Below are 9,259 nucleotides of genomic sequence, written 5' to 3'. Positions count from 1 at the left end.
TTAAAGGATGCATGTGGGTTGGAATTGCATGTGCAAGGGGACAATCTGAAAATGCATGTGAAAGCATGTGTTGGCTGCAATGATGAAATGGATGGGAGTGCATGTGGCTTAATTAATTAAAGGGAGTGCATGTGCAATGTTTTAAAGGATGGAATGCATGTGAATATGATGGAAATCTGATATGGTGATGGGAGATGCATGTGGCTGATTTATGCATGTGATTAAAGGGAGTGCATGTTTGAATGATTAAAGGGACATGTGGGGGTGGAAATGATGAATGAAATGCATGTGAATGACAGCTAGATATGTTGATGAATGCATGTGACTTGTTTGTGGTGAGTGAATGCATGTGCTTTAAAGAGAGAGAATGTGGTGTAATGATGAAGTGGAATAAGTGCATGTGGATGTGGCTGATTTGATTTATGGAAGATGCATGTGGATTAAAGATGAGTGAATGATTATGGGTGCATGTGGATGAATGTGCATGTGCAAGGTTGTTGTTGTGATAAGTGATAAGTGTATGGTTATGATAAGTGTATGATATGATAAGTGAATGATATGATAAGTGAATGATATGATAAGTGGATGATAAGATAAGTGAATGATATGATAAGTGGATGATATGATAAGTGGTGAATGATAAGTGGTGAATGATATGTAATGATATGTGGGAGTGTGGCTGAAATGAAGGAGTGGAATGTTGGAATGTTATGCACGGCTAAGGATATAGGAAAGGTTTAAATGTCCTAAAACTAAAGGGAACAAGGTTCCAACACTTTGGTCTTCAATTAGGTCTTCAATTTCGTCCAACACTTTGGCTCCAAGCATAAGCTATCCATCCTAAGCCCAAAAGTGCTCCAAAAGTCTCCAAAATGCATCTTTTTGCTCCTTTAGCCCTTTGGACCTACAAACACACGAAAATAGCTTAAAGTACTAAAATAACTAAAGAAACATAACGTAAATGCACGAGAACAAGCCATTTAAGTCGCATGAATATGCTCCACAGTTTGTGGAGGAAGTACAAACCATGGTCGTGGACAAACGAACCATCAAAGAGCTCTCTGCCTCAGGTATGGACAATGCCGTTCCTTTATGCATACAATACCCCGCGGCAGCTCAAGGTAAGACGGAAGAATTTGAACTTAAGTCTAGTTTATTACTTCATATTCCTAAATTCCATGGGCTGTCCATGGAAGATCCTAACAAACATCTTAAGGAATTTGAAGTAGTTTGCTCAAGTATGATACCCATCAACGTTGATGGGAGTATTTTGAAGATGAAGGCCTTTCCATTCTCCCTCGTGGACAAGGCCAAAGATTGGTTGTATGAATTGGCCCCCGGAACTGTCAATTCTTGGGAAAGTATGAAACATGCATCCTTAGAGAAATTCTTTCCCACTGCAAAGATCATTCTCTTAAGGAAACGGATTAGTGGCATCCAACAAAATCAAGGTGAGTCGTTTCCATCTTATTATGAACGTTTTAAATCACTTGTTGCTTCATGTCCACATCATCAAATGAAGGAGGATCTGCTCATTCAATATTTCTACGAGGGACTCTTTCCCATGGAACGTCAAATGCTAGATGCCTCTGCGGGTGGTGCATTAGTGGACAAGACTCCGGTGGATGCCAAAACTCTAATTGCAAACCGAGCACACAATGCTTAACAATATGAAGGTGTTGGCCAAAGAGAGGGGCCACGGCAACAAAGTGTAAATGAGGTAAGTGCAATTTCTGACATTCAATCACAATTGGCTAATCTTACTTCTCTTGTGTCTCAAGTTGTCAAGGGGTCAAAACCACAAGAAAATCAAGTGTGTGGCGTGTGTTCAATGCAGGGGCATCCATCCGAGACATGCCCTCATTTGATAGAGAATGGAGGATGGGAATCTGCCAATGCCATTGGTTTCCAAGGCCAAAACCAACCCAAATATGATCTGTACTCCAACACCTACAACCCCGGGTGGAGAGATCACCCTAATTTCAAGTGGAGAGAGCCCCAACAATCTGCACAACAAAGGGGATTTCAACAAAATCCCCCTGGGTTTCCACGGCCATACCAATCCAACCAGCCACCATCGTCCCAAAACAACTCAGGTTCGTCTTTTGATAATTCTCAAGTTATTCAATTACTAACTACATTGGCGCAGGGGCAAGAAAAACAAACAAAGGACATGCACAATTACGCCAATGAGGTGCAAAATCAAGCTCGAGAGGTGACTGAGTTGAAGAGACAAGTGGGACAAATGGCTGAATTCATGGGGCAATTTAGTAGAGAACAAGGTAAGTTACCAAGTTCAACGCAGGTGAATCCGAAAGGTGGATTCGAATCTGCAAAACCATAAGTTTGCGAAGTGGGAAGCAAGTTGGATCAGATCACGGACCATTCAAACCACGTTCCAATGAGGAGGAAGAGTTGAGAATCGAAGAAAAGGAACAAAGCCTACCCACAGCAAAGGTGGAAACACCTTTGCCGCAGGCCTTGAATGATTCTAAGACCTCAAATCGGTCCACTAAAGGTAAAAACGTGTCAAGTTCAGTTCCCATTAATGTTTTTCCTCCGAATGTGCCTTTTCCTAGCAGGTTCATGCAAACTAAGAAAGAGGAAGCAGAAAAGGACATTCTCGAGAGGTTTCGGAAAGTTCAAGTTAATATCCCTCTTTTGGATGCAATCAAGCAAGTCCCGAGGTACGCCAAGTTCTTGAAGGAACTTTGCACTAATAAGAGGAAGATTTCGACCAAGGAGGTTGTAAAAGTGGGTGAAAATGTCTCAGCCATCTTGCAAAGGAAACTGTCCCCTAAATGCAAGGATCCAGGTGATGCGAAAATAGTTAAGCACACAAATTAACCCTCTTGTTGTCAAATTGTAGTAAGGATGCAAGTAGGGATCGTTCTGGACCGGGGATTAGGAGGGCTTGCTAAGACCTCTAAACTGACTTAAAAACATAAAAACAAAGTTAAAAACGTTCACAAAGACTCAAAGGACTCAAAACACGTTCAAAAGACTCAAAACTGCCTAACAACACAAACTAGGCAGTTTCTGACTCTAAACACAATTTTGGACGAATTTAAGATTATGGTTTGATTCAAAACACTTTAAAACACAAACTAAACAGATTCTAAACACGATAGAACAAGAAAGTAAAGGGGGGGGGGGTTTTGATTTGACGAAAATTGAAATAACAAAACAAGTTATAAAACTAGGCAGATTGTAAAACGAATTTTGGAAACAAGATGATGGATGGATTAGTTAGAGGTCCATTCTCCACACATGACACATTTGTATATGAATCGATTTTTCAATTGCTTTTCACTAACTATGATGCTCAACACCCCAAGTTAACCGTGATGCACTAATTAACCCTCAAATTTCCTCATGTCATTGAATTGGATGATGCATGCGACAATTCAAATCATTCTCCAATGGTCCTCAACATGAATGCATAGAAGAGATACAGTGAGAGATCATTATGCTCCATGAAAATCATAAGTGTTGATGAGGCAATTGTAACTATGAATGCATGATACTCTTGCCAAGAATTCAATTAACGCGGTTGTGACTAGCAACCTTCACTACTCATGTTTATAAACTTGTGACGATTAGGTGAAACTCGTTTATAAACTAGCATCAAGTTCATGCATGAAAACTAAGTATGCATCCTTAATCAACATACAAAAACAAGTTTTGAATAAAACAGATAATTGAATTGCAATCACAACTTAACAAATTACAATTGGAAGAAATCAATTCATATTTCAAACATGTTCATGGCTACAAACTTTCCCCTAACTAATTAGGGGTTTAGCCACTCATGATTACAGCAAACTCAGAAAGTAATAACAATGTAAACATTGAAAACAAGAACGAAGTACACCTAAGAACACTCCAATCTGCGAGCATGAAACATTCAAGGCCTCATTCCTCTCCTAATTGCTGCGGCACAAGAGGTTTGGTGAGTTTAGGGGATTATGGATGATGTAGAATGATGGATTTAGGGTTGGGATGGATGTAGGGGACGGCAAAGGTTGGTTTTGGGCAGAAAAATATGGAGAATGGTGAAGTATGGATGTGTTAGAGGGAAGGGATGAATTTCTGGCGTGAATGGTGAATGAATGAATAATTTATGGCTGCAACAAGGAGGTTTATTAATAGGATTTCAGGAATTAAAACCCTAGGTTATTTAGGTAATCAGAATTTAAGTCAAAAGCTTTTAGAAATAGGAAATCAAATCAGAAATTTAAAGGAACCTACCTAAAAGCTGCGGCAATGCATAAAACACAAAAGGAATGTGTTTTAATGCAATGAAATAGGAAAGAACCCTCTCCCTTGCATGGCAAGGAAGAGGAAAGGTCAAGGGAGGTGCTCGGCAAGGCTTGCATAGGAAATAAGTAAGTGTTTAATTCCCCAAATCCATTCTAAGAATCAGGAACTAGGGGAAAAGGGCTATGTCTTGCGGCAAAGGGAGGAAAAGAAGGGGAAAGTGCAAAACTTGCAGATTTTGAGTGAAAGGGAATGTATAGGTGCGGCTAAGACTTTTAAGAAAGGGATTGTGACATAATCTTGCAGATTTTGGGAGAGAAAAGGAAGGTAAGGTGCGGCACAATTTAGGACATGTCTAGGGCTTCTAGAATATGTGATTTTGGCAACCAACATTATTTAGAAACTTGCACAATTGGAAACCTTTCAAAAATAGAAACTCCTCATAATGGAAAGTGGTTTCCAATTCTTGATTCCTTCTTCCTTCGATTCTAGGCTCACTTGGTCTTCAATTTCGTCCAACACTATAGCTCCAAGCATAAGCTATCCATCTTTAGCCCAAAAGTGCTCCAAAAGACTCCAAGATGCACTTCTTTGCTCCTTTAGCCCTTAGAACCTGAAAACATACGAAAATGGCTTAAAAGACTTAAAGAACTAAGAAATAACAACGTAAATGCACAAGAACAAGCCAACTAAGTCGCCTACATATGCTCCTATCAAATTCCCCCACACTTAGCTTTTGCTAGTCCTCGAGCAAAACAAAACAAACAAAGGAACACGAAATGAGACAAAACGACCAAAACACAACCTAAACCTTCCAACATTTTCCTCAGGGATTTCCAATGCACATGACATGTTAAAAATCATCATTCCCACAGATTTTAGTCATCTTTACACTTGAGCACATACTTAATCACAGTCACCACTTATTAGTTCACAATTGATGGATTAAAACAACATTTTGAATGTAGTAACATGCCTTAGAGAATTCCCTCAAGTCCTTACTAGATATGCACTCAATTTTCACTCAGATTTTCTAACTATACTCCCTATACTAGTTATATGTGAGAAGATTAATGTAGATATGAAAACTAATACTCACATATGTTTTAACAAAGAAAGCATTTTTCTGGAGTTATAAGTGAATGTATGAATATGATCTCACGAAAGGAATGCTACTACTTAGATGCAAGAACCATTGGCACCATATGCTCATATCAATTCCAAACTCCACATTATTGAACACATAACGATCAAGATTGAAGCTTAAGGGTTGAAACGGGGCTAAAGGAGCTTGGCTAACAAAGAAGAGATATGGAAAACAAAGGTTCTTAAAGAAATAGTGAGCAAAGCATTTGAATCAACTTAGAATTCACTTTTGAATGAAAACTCAACTTTTGAACAAAAAGGGAAAATTTAGACAATTTAGGGCCAGATTTGGTGTTTTGGACCCTTCCTTCAACATTCAACACTTAATCACTCATTCTTACATCTTTTCAAGCTCTTTTTCCTTTCTTTCTTCCTTTTCTTTTCTGTTTTTCTTTTTCATACGTTTTTCACAACTTTTTCTTTTCTTTTGAATCTCAAAACATACATATCAACTTAAGAACAAACATTCCCTCCCCCACACTCATTTTCTTGCATAATGTAACTCAAAAGGAATTCATTTACGTCATGCTCACTATCTTTTAAGAACAAGGGTGTGGACTGTCCTAAACTAGGCTAGGTGAGGATAATGTGGGTTAACAAAGAATAAAGGCTAAACAAGGCTCAACGAGGTTAAAACTTACAATATATACGAAATATGGGAAGTAAGGTTATTTGGCTATGGTGGCAACTACACAACTTCATCTTGATATGTGTTATGCAATTCAATGTCATGCTTTGAATGAAACGGATATAAGTTCTAGCATTTAGTTCTATCATGATACAATTGCATTCTAAGTAGCAACCAAGCAAGGAATAATGAGATCATGCAACAACTTGGGAAAACAAAAAATCACAAATTATAACTCTCCAAAGAAGGTAATGGCTCAAGTCTCACAGGGATGTAGCGTTATTATGGGTTCCTTCCTTCAAGCATGTTACAAAAACTGATTTTTCCCTTATGATTGCATGTGAATTCATAAATTATAACCACAACCAAGCATATACCAAGAGTAAATCAAACTTTTCTCTATGTTTATAACTCTTTTCAACAGTCATGCAATTACAAACCAAATCCTCATCATTGTGTTGGAAGGTACCCTAAGACACAAACAAACACACAAAAACAACTCTTTTTGGGTTTTTCAAACAATTTTTCAAATTTTTATGTGATTTTCGGAGTTATAAAACAAAACACACTAAAACACTCCAAAACAGCTTAAAAACACTTTAAAACAGCAAGGAACAACACTTGAAGTTATGGGTGATAAAATCCCACGAATTTGCATCAAATAAACTTAGTTACCCCCCCCCCCCCAACACTTAAATCAAACATTGTCCTCAATGTTTTAAACATAAATTCACACAAAACACAAGTAAACACACAAACAGCAACTAAACAACATAACATGGCAGATTAGAAACAACAACAAAGAGAAGGGTTTGAGGAACGCAAATCTGGAATTTGGGGGATTCCTAGGGCTTCCTTTGTTGAATGGATGGGTTGCCTCCCATATAGCGCTTGCTTTAACGTCGTACAGCCGGACGAAGAACATCTTCACTCCACTTTGGAACCCACGGCATGGAGGGGTGTTTCCTCCACGACATGCTCCTCAAACAAAGTGTAATAAGGCTTCAATCGATGCCCATTTACCTTGAACTCGTGGCCACTTTTTAAGCTTTGGACTTGGACTGCACCATGAGGAAAAACATTAGTAACAACAAGAGGTCCAATCCATTTAGAACATAACTTACCAAGGAATAACCGAAGTCGGGAATCGAAAAGCAACACTTTCTGCCCCTTGGAGAACGTTTTGGTACGAAGCATCTTATCATGATAAGCCTTCGTCTTGTCTTTGTAGATGCGAGCACTCTCGTAAGCCTCATTCCTAATCTCCTAAGTTCATCTAACTGGAGCTTCCTATGAACTCCAGCAGCATCTATGTCCATATTGAAGGTTTTCACAGCCCAATGTGCCTTGTGCTCTAACTCAACGGGCAAATGACATGGCTTACCATAGATAAGCCGAAAAGGTGACATGCCAAGGGGATTTTTGTAAGCCGTACGATAGGCCCACAATGCATCGTCTAAGCGCAAACTCAAATCTCTTCTTGAGGGTCCCACGGTTTTCTCTAGGACTTGTTTGATCTCTCTATTTGAAACCTTAGCTTGCCCATTAGTTTGAGGGTGATAAGGTGTTGAAACCTTATGCTTAACGTTGTACTTCTTGAGCAAAGCTTCAATGGTGCAGTTACAAAAGTGAAAACCCCCATCACTGATTAAAACTCGTGGCATCCCAAACCTAACAAAAATATTAGATTTCACAAAATCTGCAACAACCTTAGAATCGTTAGTACGGGTGGCTTTTGCTTCCACCCATTTGGAAACATAATCGACAGCTAGCAAGATGTAAGTGAAACGAAAAGATGGAGGAAAGGGGCCCATGAAATCGATACCCCAAACATCAAAAATTTCCACAAAGGAGAGAGATTGCTGCGGCATTTGGTCCTTAGGCCCTATGTTACCTGTTCTTTGACACTTATCACAAGCTAAACAAAAGGTTCTTGCATCTTTAAAAAAAATAGGCCAATAAAGACCACATTCAAGAACTTTTAAAGCTGTCCTTTGGGTGCCAAAATGACCCCCACTAGCATATGTGTGACAAAAACTTAAAATTGAATGAAAATCTGATTCATGCACACATCTCCTTATAATCTGATATGGGCAATGTTTCCGCAAGTATGGGTCATCCCAAACATAAAATCTAGCATCCTTTTTAAGTTTATCACGTTGGAATTTGTTTAGGGTGCTAGGAACTTGCCTAGATACCAAATAATTGACCAAATCGGCATACCAAGGGGTACTTACCTGAATGGACAGAAGTTGCTCATCCGGAAACGTTTCTAAAATGGGGGTGGACTCTTCCTCACGCACCATTCTACTTAGGTGGTCAGCCACCACGTTTTCACACCCTTTCTTGTCCCTAATTTCAATATCGAACTCTTGAAGTAGGAGCATCCAACGAATGAGTCTTGGTTTGGCTTCCTTTTTGGTGAGAAGATACTTCTAGGCTGCATGGTCAGTGAAAACAATTACTTTAGTGCCAATTAGATATGATCTAAACTTATCTAATGCAAATACAACCGCCAAAAGTTCTTTTTCAGTTGTAGAATAATTCAATTGAGCATCATTTAAAGTGCGTGAAGCATAATAAATAACATGTGGCTGCTTGTTTTTCCTTTGGCCCAAAACAGTGCCAGGTGCATAATCCGATGCATCACACATTAGTTCGAAGGGAATGGACCAATCTGGTGGAGTTATAATTGGTGCCGTGGTGAGGAGTTCTTTGAGATGGTTGAATGCTTTCTCACACGCCTCGTTGAACTCGAAAGGCACTTCCTTTTGGAGGAGACGGCATAAGGGTTGTGCAATCTTGGAAAAGTCCTTGATAAATCGTCGATAGAATCCTGCATGACCAAGAAAAGAATGAACCTCTCTCACCGAAGTAGGAGAGGGTAAGTAGCGTACAAGATCTATTTTAGACTTATCAACTTGAATTCCTTTTTCAGAGATTATATGACCCAAAACAATACCTTGTTTAACCATAAAATGGCATTTCTCCCAATTTAACACAAGGTTTGTTTCAACACAACGTTTCAAGATTAAAGTGAGATTATCCAAGCAATTATCAAATGAACTACCAAATACACTAAAATCATCCATGAATATTTCAATAATCCTTTCAACATAATCAGAAAAAATGCTAACCATACACCTTTGCAACGTTGCTGGAGCATTGCACAAGCCGAATGGCATGCGCCGATATGCAAACGTTCCAAAGGGACAAGTAAAAGTG

Source organism: Pyrus communis, chromosome 16, assembly GCF_041283825.1.
Source record: "Pyrus communis isolate YQ-2024b chromosome 16, ASM4128382v1, whole genome shotgun sequence".
In the NCBI taxonomy this organism is placed as follows: Eukaryota; Viridiplantae; Streptophyta; class Magnoliopsida; order Rosales; family Rosaceae; genus Pyrus; species Pyrus communis.
The sequence above is the reverse complement of the archived record's forward strand: the minus strand, read 5'-3'. Positions refer to the sequence as shown.